This window comes from Ciconia boyciana, chromosome 3 (assembly GCF_034638445.1).
Source record: "Ciconia boyciana chromosome 3, ASM3463844v1, whole genome shotgun sequence".
NCBI lineage: Eukaryota > Metazoa > Chordata > Aves > Ciconiiformes > Ciconiidae > Ciconia > Ciconia boyciana.
In genome coordinates, this window is record NC_132936.1 from 98,048,383 (window position 1) to 98,064,067 (window position 15,685).

General features: G+C 41.9%; 1 protein-coding gene across 1 annotated transcript in view; it reads right to left on the bottom strand.

Moving 5' to 3' along the window:
* SOCS5 (suppressor of cytokine signaling 5) overlaps positions 1–15,685 on the bottom strand; it is a 74,807-nt gene that overhangs the window by 45,097 nt on the left and 14,025 nt on the right. Inside the window, exon 2 of the mRNA XM_072856750.1 lies at positions 14,762–14,934. The gene's annotated coding sequence lies outside the window, so the exon portion shown is untranslated. The remainder of the gene's footprint in view (positions 1–14,761; positions 14,935–15,685) is intronic.

The window sequence follows — 15,685 nt, forward strand, 5'->3', positions numbered from 1 at the left end:
TTTGAGTGAGATGGTTTTAGATGTACTGAATCTAGATATCCTTACCTTGGGTTCAACAGAACACAACAGGTTTTCAGCTGCCTTGTGGTCTCACTTTGTGAAATGAAAGCATTCAGGGAGTTTTCCACACTTTTCTTCATCATCTATATTATATCACTTATCAACCTACTCAAGGCTATATATTATAATCCTTGGAAAGACTGCTATGTCTTATATTCCTCAGAATCTCCCCAGGCCACCCAGGTAAAATTTAGATGGTAAATCTGAGCTGCCCATTCACAGCTGGACCTGAGTCCATCTTTCCCTGGGCTTGGCCTCTGCTTTTTAAGTGAAAATCACTGTAGTGCCATCTAGTGCTACTCTGCTAAGCCTTGCATTCGCTGTATAGCATTTCCAAGGACATTGCTCTGGATTCATTACTTCCAGCTCTAAACACTCTGAAATCTTGAAAATGCAATTAATTTGCTCGGGAACACTCTCCATCCCGCCCCCACCCTTTTTTCTCAGGCAAGTCATAATATAGGTTATATACATTTCTATAACAGACCTTCCAGCAATACTATGCATTAAAATTGTCTCTGAGCAGCATGACTGTGTGGAATGGGGAAGGAACTGGAGGTTATCTTGCAAAGAGCATGTGTTCCCATATCTTCAAAATCTGCAACTTTTAAATATAGGAATGCAGAAGTTGCTCAGGAAAGCACGCCTAGAGAAGGGGCCTGACACCTCCCAGCATGGCCAGTCTGGGTGTGGGGCTGGAGAGCACTAGTGAGAAGAGGGGAGGTATCCTTGCTTGTGAAGGTGGTTTTGAAGCACCAAGCCCATTCCAAATGGTGAAGAAACTATTCTGTTCACTGTATATATGGGGTGCTATCTCTGTTGAAAAATCCACAGGGATTACCACACCCCAGGAGAGGAAAAAGACTTCCGAGACTTTCTATGCAATTCTGTTAACTAAAGTGTACCTCGTTCATGTAGCAGTTGTCCCTGTTAACTCGCGCAGGTCTCCTGCGTTCCCAGACTAGGAGCCCTAGAGGATTTTGGTACAGACATGGAAGACCTGCCCTAAAAGTAACTGTACTTGACAACCAGTTACCCAACTGGCAGCTTCTGGCTTTCTGCAGCCCGAAGCAAGGCAGTGATCCTCGAGACACCTGATGCCATATTTTTCAATTATTTTTAAAGTATTAGTACAAAGAGGGTCCTAGTGAGAAACCAATGGGAAATAAGCACTGAGGGCTTGTGAAAATCCTGCTGGGTTCCTGTCTACATCTGCAGAAGCTTTTAAATCTGACCTCAAGACACCCCGTGGTCAAGTAAACGTGCTTTGCTAAATGTGACACTGATTTTGTGTGCTGTGGTACAATGTGACCTGTGGCCTGTGTGATTAAAAGTAGCTGCTGTCGCCAGATGTTCCACGTGTCTCCCTAGGCCGCTTATTTAAAGTGCTGGCAGCATCTACCACCAAGCAGTCCAGCACCCAGTGGGCCAAACAACTGTTTCTGTTTTCTTGAAGAGCTATAATGTCGAAGCATGTATCTGAAGTAGTTTGAGGCTACGCCCATGATAACAACTGGGGGGTGAATAATTTCAGGTATATAACAGCTTCCGCTTAGACCAGTAAAGTCTATTCTATGACTTCTTTCATCTCACAATCATTGTAGTTCAAGAACTATACTGGACTTGCTCTTGAAAAGTCCTACTGACACTCCCAGCATTCGCATTTTCATCGCACCTTCAATACCGATCTAAAATTAGACTCTGTTCCTGAAATGAATATATTGCTCTTCAATACGCAAGCTGCAAATTGAACAATAAATTCTTGTCTTATATACTTAGTGTTGAATTAGCTTGAGGTAAGATAGGAAGATTTACTTTTTGCCACACCTAAGGTCATAAAGTAAATAATAGAAACTGTTTTCTGTGCAGTCTGCTTGAAAGTTATAGCAATTTATTAGCTAACAGAGCAAATTTTGCCTGGTAGCAGAACTATAGGTAAGATAGTAAAATAGGTAAGAGAGGTAATATTATAAAACTCTAAATAAATATATATCAAGAATTTAACCCAGTGTACAAATCTAGAAGCATCATTGCTATTTTTTTTAAACTTAGGAATAGGCACAAACTTCCACATACTTGATATAAATGTCTAGACCTTATCTTATTGGAGTTAATTCATGTCTGTTTAATAAGCAGAATGGTGCCAACAATTTTATAGAAAGCACCACATGTTTTTTTCTTCTGGAATGTCTCCAAGCAAGTCACACTCTTAAAAAAAATTTTTGGCCCTGATCCTGCAAAGGCTTGTGTATGTGTCAAGTTTTACATGCTGTGAAGAGCCTCATTGATTTAAATGGAGCTACTCACAAAGTAAAATGTTAAGCATCTGCACGACAAGGTGTTCTTAACCTTCATTTTGAAAGGGCTCCTACTGCCCACTGTTGAGTTTTGTGTATCCAACACGTTCTGTAGCTGTTCTAGTATTACCCCAGCCTGAATTTGCTAGAACATTTCACAGGATCCTGTAAACTGTGCAAGAGGAAACTGCAACTAGAGAACCTACCTAGTCTATACTTTTCGCAGATCAAGAGTGCAATACATGATCCTTCAAACAATATTAATAGATCCCTGTGAGTTAGTGACAGATAGAAGAATTTGATCTAATAAAAACTGTCTAAAATCCACTCAGCAGGAGTAAGGATGTCCCCCCGTCAATGCCAATAACTTTCATTTTTAAAAAAAGGTTTTAGTGCTGCTCCTGGAAAAAAATTCAAACGTGACTTGAGAATGACACAGTATAGTACCATCTTCCTGAGTCTGCAGAAGATAATTCCAGAGTCTCCGCTGCTGCCCAACACCTTCTCAAATTGCAAGGGAGTGAAAAAGCCTGATGTGAGAAGACACCTTTCAGATTTTGCCATGTAAATCCCACAGAATGACAGCAAACCTAACGTCTTCCTGAAGTCTTCAAGGTGACTGTATAAGCTATTTCAGAGGTGTTCACTGTCTATCTTGGATAGTGCTCAAGTTAGAGAACTGAAAGCAATGATTTATATTTACCATCTGACTGCCACCCATTTGGAACATATCACAGGAACTGTGGGACAGACTGATACAGTTTAATTTAGGGACGTTCTTACTGAATTTTGCTTTCCACTCTACGTTAGCTCTGATAAAGAGTCTCAATTTTAGGACTGTGCTAAATATGTCTTAGCAGTAAAATATACCAAATGTGCAAGTGAACTATCTAGATTTTACTCTTTTTTTAAAGGTCAGGATTACATTCCCATTGTATCTAGAAAACATTTCACACATTTTGTGAGCACAACATATTAAACATAAAAATGAGCAGATTGACAGTGTCACAGCTAAAGACAGTACACGACTGTCTCATTCTTTTAAATGTCAAACAGATGTTCCGCTCTGGTGTACTTCAAACTGGTTAAGAGATTTAGATATAACAGGTGTAGATCAATTTTTCACTGTCAAGCAATAAATATAACTTAAGAAACAATATAGAAACAGAAGGCTTTAAATATAAATATTTCCTTCCCCTGGGAGCTGTACAGCGGATGTCAACACATGTGACTTCTGAAGACTCAGTGACATCTGGCTTCACATTTTTACTGCATATGATGTGATATTTGGCTTATAAAGTTCTCCTCTGTGATACTGTTCCTACTGCTAAACCTTTGACCTGGCCTGATTTGTCAGGACTTTGGTCTCTCTGCTTTCTTTTGCATGTTTTTTTGTTTGGCTGGTTTTTTTTTCCCCTCTTTGCTGCTTTTACCCTCGGGACAGAACGGGTCTAATCTGTCCCTTCCTTCCCGAAGGATCCTGAACATGGTATCAAGCAACAGAGTAGGGAACCAACTACTGCTCCGATGCGAGTCCTTTCCAAAGAGCAGGTACCTGTGTGAATAAATAATCTCTCTCTGCTCAACCTGATGAATGAAGATAACTAACCATTGACTTCTGTATTAAGCATGTCTTTTTATATGTAAGAGTCACATAACGGGTGTGTGCACAAAGTGAGAGGTCAAAACATACTGTTACAGAAGATATTGGTGTTGGATGTTAGAGGGGGATGTGGGGAGGCACTGAGGTTTAAGGAGGTGAAGAAGGGAAGGAGCAACTGTGTAGGAACGTGGCAAGTGAGGCTGGAGAGAGGAAGGTGAGAGTTAAAACCAGGATGGGCAGGTAGAGTGAAGAGTGGGTGAATAAACTAAAGGAGAAGCAGCAAACAACAGCAATGGGCCAGACAAATGGAGCTGGAGCAGAAATAGCAGACACCCAGATTTTGGAGTTCAAGGCATGGTTGTGTCCAGGAGGACGAGGCCCTTTCCAGCTGCTGCTGTGCATCTCTTTAGACGATGGGAGAAAGGAAGGTGTTTGAAGGCTGTGGCTGTTACTCCCTGATCTCAGCCTTAAATGGCTGCTTTGAGGCAGAATAAGATTTTAAATTCTTGAGGGAGAGAGAAAAGAACAACAAGGGAGAGGGAAATAGTTGAGCTTCAGTGTGACTTTTGATTCTATTTCAGGCTGCTTGCCAACACATAGTTTATTTATTTTTCTGGTTACTATTGGATAATATTAAGACGTGTGTCAAGTTGTGACCTGTTAAAGGTGTTCAGAAGGCTTTCAGTCCTTAGCGGGGAAAAGAGTTTGCCACTCCCTCGGTTAAATATTTAATATGGCCACAGGCTGTCTGTGAGTGCAGTGGAGGATCCAGCTGGAGCGGAGCAGGGTGGAGGTGGTCTCTGATAAAGAGAGGTGAGAGCAAACTGGAAACTGAGCTGTGCAGAAGCCTGTAAGTGTCAGTGTCATCTGTAGCCTAACATCACATTGAAATAAAATACATTTATAATGAAACCTTCCGGCCTTAGGAAAGATTCGGATGCCTTGATGCCCTAGAGCATGGCAGATCAGTGCCTGGGATTCTCTTCCCAGCTGCTGCTGCTGCTCCCCCAGTGGGAAGGAGGCTGGCCAGACAGCGCAGGCTGGCCAGCTGGGGCACAGAAGTTCAGAAACCCTACTAAGCACCTGAGACCTTGACTATGGCTAGTTCTGATGGCACCAGGGAGCCCCTTTCAAACTCCCTCTCTCATCCCAGATATCTTCTTTATCCCTTATCCCAACACCTTTAAGAGTGAAGGGGAAATTGGTGAATGCTCGCTGGATACTCTCAGTAAACTTCAGGGACTTAGGGCTCCAGTGCAAAGGTGCTGCAGCACCCATCTCCCTGAGGTGTGGGGACCTCTATCAGCTTTCACTACTACAGCAGGAGGCTCCCAGAGTCAGTACTGCAAAGCAGCTCTGTTGGCCAGCCTATGGAGCAAGGATGGAGGGAGTTATTTCACCCAGTCTCTGTTCCCTGTTGTCAAGTAATAGCGCATGGGCAAGTCGGCTTTCATAACTCACTACGGATGATCTGATATTTAATAGGAGTTGCTGGTTTTGCTTTGAAAAGAATTGACATGTTGCAGGATTGTCAGCTCTGGAGCCATTCTCTTGCAAAGAGTATCCCGTTCCACATTGCTGACTAGCACACCCGTCTCTCAGTGGCACCGTTTCCTGTTCCCTGTTTAATAGCCAGATTCATTTTCATCCTTTATTACCATTCCTTTAGCTTTCACAGTTCACTGCTGAAACTCCAAATAATCTCCATCTGGAATATCACTTTGGCTCTCTTTTTTCATATTACTGGGAACTCATTTAGTTTTGTCAGTGTTTCAGTTTAACTCTGCCTTCAATTTTTTTTTTTAATTTTGGTGGTGAGTTGCTGGAAGATTGTTGACTGAGTTTCTGGGTGGATTGCATTAGCTTCTCATTCTCATTTAAAGATACCAAATGCTAAAAGTTAACAAGTTGTGTCACAGCAGAGATTTCACAGTTTTTTCAACAACCAGGAATAATGCTTATAATGAACTACTTTTTTGTCCTCCTAATGCTTGCAGTATACTTGTGATGGACACTATCAAGATAGCAAGTTTAGATATGAACTTTCACAGCTGTTCAATTGTGTTCCCAAATCTCTGTATCTCCTTCCTGGTAGTGGAATGCCTTCCCCCTCTCCCCCCCCCCCCCCCGCCATGATTATGTAGTTTCATGTCCCAGTAATTCTAAAAATTATTTTTACTTAATAGCAATAATGTGGACTTCTATATAACTTTACTTGTCTTTCTGTAAGATTGGTTTCATTCTATTATTCTTTTCCCTTTTATCCCTGCAAACATAAGAAGTGTGTTAGAATAGACTTGCCTCTTTACCAAAGTGCTCAGTTAAAATCAGCTAAATCCTTCTTCTCTTTATGATTTCTGCGCGTGCAGAGCAGAAAGCAATGAACTCATTCAGGACCAGGCTCTGTCCTCTTTTTCACAGGATTAAATCCAGAAATCTCTGCTGACTGCTCTGGAATTGTGATTGAGTTATCTCAGTTCAAATGAGACCAAAATTTCTGCTTTAATGTGTAGCCAGCAGTGCAGTTCTCTCATTGTCAGGTAGGTGCTCATTCTTATTAGTGTTTAAACTATGTTTTCAGAATGGTTACAAAGATGGTCATACCTTTTTTCAGCATGCTCTGAACTTACATTGATAATTAAGGGCATTTTACAAAGTACTGCAGAAATTCATTACACCAGGAATAAAGACAACTGATTTTTTCACTTTCCCTTCAAATTTGAATGCATTTGAAATCTTTTACTTTCTTGGCCATCCTTTCACACAGTACAGAATTATGGTGCTATTGCAGCAGGTTGATATCTACTGGTGCAGCAATACAGCTCTCTCTGATCTGAGGGATTATCTGTAGATCTCTCTTAACATTTTTCCCCTTCCTTGGGCCTAAAATTTGGCAGATTCATACTCTGCTCAGAGGGCTTTGGGTAATATGACTGAAATGTGTTTTATGACGAAGTGAGCCAAGAAAAGGGCTTAGAAATTATTATTTTTCTTTTCCATTCATTTAGCACTGCTGTGTGATTTGAGATTCTCTGGCAGAAAAAAAATACTCCGTTTGCTGATGTGACTTCTGTGATCTGCCGTAAATAGTGTCAAAATTGAAAAGTTTGAAAAGGAGTTTTCACTCTCCTCCAATTTTCAATAGTCTGCCCTTATCCTGGGCTTCTGCATGTAACTTAAGGAAATTCTGCCCCAATAAATGGAGCTTTCCTTCAGCAAGAAGGACTCTGAGGGAATCCTTCCTACTTTCCTATGCTTTTGCAAGTCACTCACTCCACACAGGTAAGCTCTCTTCTTTTGGGGGGCCAGAGCTCTTGGGCTTACCTTCAGGGCTGCAGGGAAATTGGAGAAGGCTGGCTTGTGGACCCCTTGGCATTTGCCATTTCAAAAGCCAGGCTGGGTATCTTTCTACTGGAAGTGGTGGGTTTGATTTGTGAAATCCAAGTGCCTCCATTATGTCAGAGTAAGACAAGATTATCTGTGATGACTCTTTCTGGCTGCAGGGCTTATGAATAAATGAAGAGATGAAGAGGCATAGAGAAAGAGCCCGTGTTCTTGGGGAGTCCTCTCACACATGAGGAACAGTAAATATGCACAAGAGGCAGAGTTAGAGAGGCCTAAATGACCTTCAAATTATTATTTCCTAAGATCCGCGAACTTTGCTTTCTACTTTTTTTAAGGTAAAGGTTTCCATAGAATTCATCTATAATTTGAACACATCTGACACCTCTATTGCTACATTTAGGAAATCTGAAAAGATTTATTCTTTTTGTGTAGGAATCACCTTTGCTCTGGACAGAGTAGTACTGACACAGCACTGTACCAGCACTGACACCTGTGGCTGTGGGATTCCCATGTGTCATTCATTCTGTTGCAACACATTTTGTTACCTCTGAAATTTTCTTAAACTCTTATTGACTGACCTCATCTATAAGCTACAATAGAGAGACACTGAAAGACAATTGCAGATTCTGGTATGATATGTTGGCTTGCTAGAAAGATTTACTCTTTTTGTGACATATTTACTAAAACAAATTAAATTTCTTTCAGAAAACATATGAGTTGCATTATTGTTTTTAAAAATTGCAATGATTTCAAGAAAGCCTCTTTTTATAGCTTCTAGGCTCTTAAGGAACATAAGTTTTCCATAAACTAATGCTTTATTTTTCAAAAAGAGTTGGTTTTACTCCAAATGCCAAAAGCTAAGACATTTGAGAATGTGAAAATCTTTTTCTATTTTCATTGGCAAAGAATTCCCATTTCTTATGATATATGATTTTACAGCTTTGTAAGGTGATATGAGCCACTATTATTGCTAACATTTATTTTGCTTTAGAGGAAAAATCAGCAGGGAAGAACACGGGGCTTTGCAAGAGAGTAGAGAGCATTATAAGTAGATTAATGATCCTAGCCCTTTTAATATTCCTTCAAATAATTTGTTGTAGTGTTACAGCTCCATTACAGTTAAATGCCAGTCAGCCTTTCAGTGTTCTAACATGATTTTTAGGATTTAGAGTGGCATCATATGGAATTGTCTCTCAGCCCACTCTATATTTTTGCAATAGAGCTCATAGTTTAGAAAATTGTTTACCTTGTCTGTTCTTAATAATTTCCCTTTCATTTTAAAAAAATCCAAAACATTATTCGAAATAACGATGTCTGCTTAACTGACATATAAATTTAATGGTTCTTTTTAGATATACAGATCCTTGAGAATGACTTCATGGCAACATTGAAAGTGCACCGTTGTTGCACATGCCCGAGCTCGCCTCCCATGTATTGTTCAATCCATTTGTGCAGCGTGCTGACTCAGTGTGTGCTCCATCCCTCCTCTCCTTGCCTGTCCACACAAAAAACGGAAGGCTCTTGGTCATGCAGTAACAGTGGCCACTGAGGTAGTTTTTGCATGCATCCGCATGAGCAGGTGTGTTTGCGCTCTTTGAGCATCTGGCCTTTATGGTCATATAAAGTAGATTCCACCTGGGAGAGCTAAGGATCTAGAGCAAAGTAGATCCTTCAATTCTCACAGGTCCTTCTCTCTCCAGGCCTGTTTACCTCTTTCCCTGCAGGAGAGAAGGAGCTTTTTGAGAGAGAAAAAATGCATACATGTGTTAAAAAAAGACAAGCCTGGTCATAAGGAAGCCATTCAATACCTTAATTATGTACAAAATTTCATTGCAGATTCAAAATCCAAGTTAGAAGAGAACACCAGTAGTTTGATGTAGTATGCGTGACTTGAGGCACAAGTAAACAAATCCCAGACTTGCTACTTCTGTCATCTCTCCTCTGTACATTGGTGTGTGAATCAGCAAATAGGGATGTGAAAATCAGTTAAGTGACTCACAGAGTAAGTTTCCAGAGAAGTGAAGGCTGCAGCATTAGCTCTTCCTGGATACATCCATGGCTTCAAAGCTTGCTCTCAAACCCACTTTCAAGGTCAAAGTTGCTGTTTGTCCACAAGATGTCCAGAAGCCATTACACACTCAGACTCGGGTCTGGCACAGCCCAACTGACTTGCTTTCCACTGAAAAGTGGGGGTTTATCCAGAACTCATGAAATTGCATACCAGAAGTGTGCATGCCACATGCATCAATCTAGCTACACCCTCAGCCTTTCTGATACTACTGTTCCAGGCATGTCCACCCAGTGCAACCAGACTTAGATGATAGCATATCCGAGCAAGTCTAATGCCTCTTCTGGAAGGCAGAGAGTGAGAAACAGCCTGGTTCCTCTGCTCTTGTTTCATCTGGGAGTCCACAGCCCATCATAATGTCCGTCAGAGTGTTTCTAAATACTGCATAGCAGTATATCTGTTCTTTCAGTTCCTATCCTGAGGGTCAGTTCTGGGTAACATTTTTTGGCTCTTATATATAAAAAGCCAGATTTTTTTTTTCTCAGGAGTTACATCTTCTTCTAGTACAAGGCTTGTCATAGTGTGTACCATAGTTTAAAGAATGTTTGGTTACCTTACAAGGCATACTGTCTCACCTCATCCTTTGCTTTTTACTCCCCCAAGGCCAGCTGAGGTGGAAGGTTCTCAGTCCACCCAGGCTGGAGGAAGGAAACCAGGACAGATTGGGACCCCAGGAGGGAGGTTCTAGAGCAAGTACAAGGGGGTACCAAAGTTAGGTGTTCCCAAGACAGGATTTGTCAAGCGTGACAAAACCCACCAAGCACAGTGGACGCCCTGTGTCGCACAGGACACATAAGCCTTGATGGAAAGCACAGAAGAGGCTGCAAAAGAGCTAACCAGGCCTTTGGCTAATTGGTGCCTCCCTGTGTCCATTTTTTCTAGTCCATACAGCAGACAACCAAGATAGGCTTGCTAGCTGGCCAGTTTAAAAACAAACAAACAAACAAACAACAAAAAACCAAAACCAAAACCAAACAAACCACAAAAAGATGCAAAAACCAGACTCTTGCAATTGAGTGCTGCATGTGCAGTAGCTTTGGCCAGTCAAGGCTATGCCAGAGTTATTGTACCAACTGATTTGCCTGCGAACATGCAGAGCCCAAGTGGTTGTGTGTCATAGATCAACTTCTAGGCTAGTCACAGTAGTGGCACTACTGCTGACAACTCCAGCAAATTAGGTTGCCTTGCCAGCAGCCAGTATGGTGATGGCCAAAATGGCCCGAACAGTTGATTGAGCTGTAGCCCTAAGCCAGGCAGAAAGCAAACATCCAGGATGTCGCTGAGGGCAAAAGGCTGGCATTCGGCACAGCTGTCATTTGCTTACTTGGTAGCCTGCGGAGTACTCTGACATATATGTGCATCAGCCATGCTGAATCCCTCTGGCAGGGCATGTGTTTTGGTTGATTGTTGTGGCATGAAGGGAAGTTCCCTCTGAGGGAGGTCCCACAAGGAAAGAGAGACGCCTGGATGGTCACTGGATTAATGGAGAAGTCTGATTACCAGCCAGCAGATGATCTCTCCAGAGTTAGCCCATGATGTCACATGCTCAGATGTCATCAGCAAAGATGACTAGGGTACGTAGGGGCGTGACTCCAAAGGGAAAGCAGGAACTGTCAGGGAAAGACTGAAGGGTGATTGCTCCTCTAACAGAGTCAAACAGGGCTGTGAAAGATTGCTTAAGCGTAGCTGCATTTGCCAAAATGCCACAAGCTGCCCACGGGGCATGCCCACGTGAGCGTGGCATTGCCGTCACACTCTCCTAATCCACAAGCCTTTCCCTGCAGCTGCTTTTCCTTCAGTCTGGATATCTGGGTGAGCAAATCTTGCAATGACTTGCCTTTACAGATCCACTCTTGTTGTAGGGGATTCCTGTCAAGCTCACAGAAGTTAAGGAGTACAAAGTAAGAGAGGTGTGTGGGATTGCTGGTGCACCAGGTTCACTATTGCTGAACTTCAGCCTGGAGCTACTGGAAAAACTGAGGTTTCCAGTGTAGACCAGTGGAGCAAGACACAGGATGTGCTGTGCCTGAACAGCTATAACAACCTGAAGACCCTGACAAGTTAAAGCCCAACATCTTATTTCGGTATTGCTAATGACAAGTATTCAAAATTCATGAGGCAGCACCCCAAAATCATAAGTTGGGGGCTCTTTTGATAACATTTTTAGGGGTTTAGAATTAATCATTTTTCTTTGCCATTACACATGACATAACATGATTCCAGGACTTAGATTTCAGAACTCTACGTCATCCTACTGTTGTAAGATACATAATAAAATCATGTGCTTCTAGAGCAATGATTAAGATTTCAGGTTATTTCCATTTTATTTCATTTCACTTCTTTAATGAAATTGCTTGAGTCACATGGCCTGAAGCATATTTAAATAATTTCTGGAAAGAAACCCATCAGTGTAGAAAACTGCGATGAAGCATGCAAGTCATATAACCAGTACATTCTTCTTACACACAATGGCTTGAGTTCTCACAAGAGTCTACTCACGTTTAAATAGTGACAGTCTTCGGTGCCACTGTAATCTCATAAATTCTTAATCAGCCTTTCCCCACAGTCTTTGATTGCATGAAAACAGTCAGGTGACATCAAAACTGGCACTGTTCACTGTGGTTTACATACAGATGCTAGCCACACTATATACTTATGGTTTTTCATTGCATGTGACAGCTCATGACCTTCTGGGTTTCCTTTCATGTGCAAAAACATGAAGGGCTTATAGTTCTCCTAATGATCTATTTAACTAAGACAAAGGAAACCATTTTATTCTATACAGAAAAGGTGAGCTTTGAACTTCAAATGTATCCCATTTTCCCAGCTACACAGACATCTTAGGAGTGATCAGGACAGACCTGAGCTAGGGATCTATGCTGTTTTAGATGACCTAGGTTGTCCAAGACCTCTGCATTGGGCTGGCAAGTATGATAAGGACTTACAGGAGATGCAAGCCCTTTTGCAGCAGCAGCTGGAGACTGGTCAGGATCTAAGAAGACACTAGGTGCTTCTGATTAGGCAACTGAATCAATTAGGGTCTGTTATTCAAAGCTGCACCTAAACAGGATAGTTGATGAAATCCATACACTGTAGTGCCCACCAACTCCTGTGTCTGTGTATGCAAGTAATTGTTTTTAGAGGAGTTGCCGATTTTGCACTTATGCGTTTCACCGACTGTGCCTTGTTCAGGAGCCAGTGTTGATCAGTTGCCTCTCTGTCCTTTACTTTTTCCCATTAATCATTCATGAAACCTTGCAAAGATGACAGACAGCACAAACAGGAGCCAGAGACTGAGGTAACTCACATGCCATACCACTGAGCAGACACCAGAACTGGTATGTAGCTGAACAGGATTACTTAGGAGACAGAAGGAGCGATGCAGGAGTAGTAAGTCCTTAGATGAGATTCTCATTTCTTCCCTGTGAAGTCCCATGCTAGTGGGCCTGGTGCTTAGTATGGTCATGAAGATGAAAGAGAAGTAGCTGCTCAGCCAGCCTTTGGTAGGCTTCTGCAGCAAGCTACCACATGACTCCAAAGAAGGCTTCTTTTCCCAGTAAGGATACCATGGCAGGATGTTATACAATAACAGCTAAAGAATCCACCATAGAGGAACCCCTTTACCCCTGGAGAAGCAGCTGAAACTTCTTAAAAATATTCCTTAAACCTAATACTCAGGGTGAAAGGACTGAGAAGGTTATGTGCAGGATGACCTGCAGCCTTTCCACTTCTTGCCTTTGAGACCAAGCTGAGAGTTACGAGAGCCTCCATCCAGATCCAGAATGGAGGAGGAGTCCTTGTAATCCCTGCTCCACAGCAAGGCAGGCTCTGTCCCTCCTCTGGGACTGCTGGGGGAAGCACTGCCTCCTACCCATGTCACTCCCTGCTGAGAAGAATTCCTGTCTTTATTCAAAACAGTAGCAAAGCTCCTTTTGACAGAACAAAACTTCCATCCTTTGAGAAACCAAAGAGTAGCTTTGCATTTCCAGCCTGAGTAGCTCTTTTCCCAAGGAACTGGAAAACACTCCAGTACTTCGTGGTTCAGCAGTGGGTGCTCAGGAAGGAGTCTCTTTTTCCCTGAAATGATTGATGGAATTGGCCAGAATCTGACCTATTAAAGCCGGAAAGTTGCTCCTGAACTTTGAATACATCCCTCTCGGTCCTACCTCATTTTTGCCAGCTATAATCTTGTTGAGTGGACAACTTGAAATAAAGTCCATAGAAGGTAACATGCAGCTACAATCAACCCTTGGTAATACTTCTGTATTAATTTTTTTCACTCATGAACATTCAGGTTGCCTGTACAGTCCACATACCTATCCTAAAGTGCTAAATTCACTGAATGCAAACACTACCAAACAATCTGGGGGGTATGAGGGGTGGGGGGAATGCTACGGGCATCTGTGGCTGTGATAACAAGAGTTAAGTACTTTGCTCTGACTTCAGTTTCCTGATGACAGGAGTGGAAAACAATTACCATTTTCCCAACTGAATTCTGAGTTTATTGTCTTGGAAACATTCCTTGCAGATGACAGAAAGAGAAGAAAGTATCCTACCAGATGTACTTCTAGCTCTTCCACTATATATCTCGCCTGCCAATTTGGAAGCCTGTTTATTTGGTTTATTAAATATTACAGCTTACTATTTAAAATACCATACAGCAGGACTGGAAGAACTACATGCTTAACTACTATATTATCCCCCTTTGTTCAGCTCTTATCTGACAAGGTCATTATTTAAAGAGTGTAGGCACATATAACCTTCAAGACACAATATGGCAATAAACTGTTCTCTTTTTAGTATCAGCTGTAAAATCTGCAGGATGACTGACAATTATAAACACCTTAGGAAGTGAGGTACGAGATCCCTTTTAAATCTGGATTCTGATCGCTATAGTCTGTGTTGGAGGCATGGTCTCTCTAGCAGGAGCTGTGTAAGCAAATAAAAGGGAGCATACAAAATGTTTCATTCTTAAGGCTCCACTGCATCTTCCTCTTACCAAAGGATAGTCACCATTAGTAACTCCCCCCCACCCCCCTTCTGTTTCTGCATCAGACAGAAAAAGCTAATTATTGTCTTCAGGTATCTGGGCAGCTGGAGAACTTCTTAAGCATTTTACAATAAAGTGTAAACTCCTGCCCCTGTGGTCCCTACATGGCTCGATTCAGTGAGGAATGTGTCTTTCACAGGACCTTACATTCTGTATTGGTCTGTTCTTTAAAAATATATGTGATTGAAACAAACATTTAAATAGGTTCACCACATTTAGTTTTTACTGGCTCTTTACTGAAACAAGGCATTACATTGATTAACGCCCATGCCATGCCATTATCTGTGTATGATACAATACAGAGTGCAGGTGCACACGTCTGAATTAGCTCAGATTACCTTTGTTCTGATGAGAATGAGTGCAGTGATCCAGGATGGAAGTGAGAAATGCACGGAGGAAGCCAGCACGGTCCTTGTCCAAGACAGGTACTCACGGGTTGGTAGTCAGGCACAAGGGGGTTGCTGCCTCCACTGCAATTTGCACATCCAGAGGCAGCCAAGGAATGCAAGCTCTAGGGAAAAAAAAAGGTAGGCATATTGTTAAATTGACGGGAAAGGTCATACATATCTGTCACTCCATCTGAGCAAAGTAAATACAGGTTTTCCTGAATTTTGACAGCATTAACAAGACTTAGAGATCTATAGCTGGAAGGGCTTTCCTGGTATCATTTAATCCATTCCCCAGCACCAACACAGAATGATGTATATCAAGCTGTTCCTGACAGATGCTTGTTTTTTAACAGCTTCCAATGAAGGTCATTCCACAATGACTGCAAGCAGCATCCCCTCGCGCTACTTCATTGCCCTTCTAACTAGAATTTTTTACTAATTGCTAATCCAAATCTCTCTTGTTACAAATTAAGGTAATTGCTTCGTAACTTTGTACCTGCACTGGACATAGGCAACAGTTGAATCAACTTCATGACGACTGAAAACGTGCTCAGCAGGCTTCTATATTTCCCCTTCCCTCAGTTTCCTCTTTTTTTTCAGCCTAACTTCCTTCTGTCCTTTCTCAGAGCTCAGGATTTCTGAACTGCCTGTCATCTCCATTGCTTTTCTCTCAGCTCTCTCTAGTTTTTCATTCTTTTAAAACACAGTGCCCAAAACAGGACGCTCTATTCCAGCTGTGGAAGAAAAATCCAGCGCCAAACACACCCCCAAAATTTTTTCTTTGGCTTATGTATGGTCCTGTTATTAACACTTCCCAGAACATCATTTGTCTGTTTTGCAATCCTGCCACATAACTGACTCACGCTCGGTTTG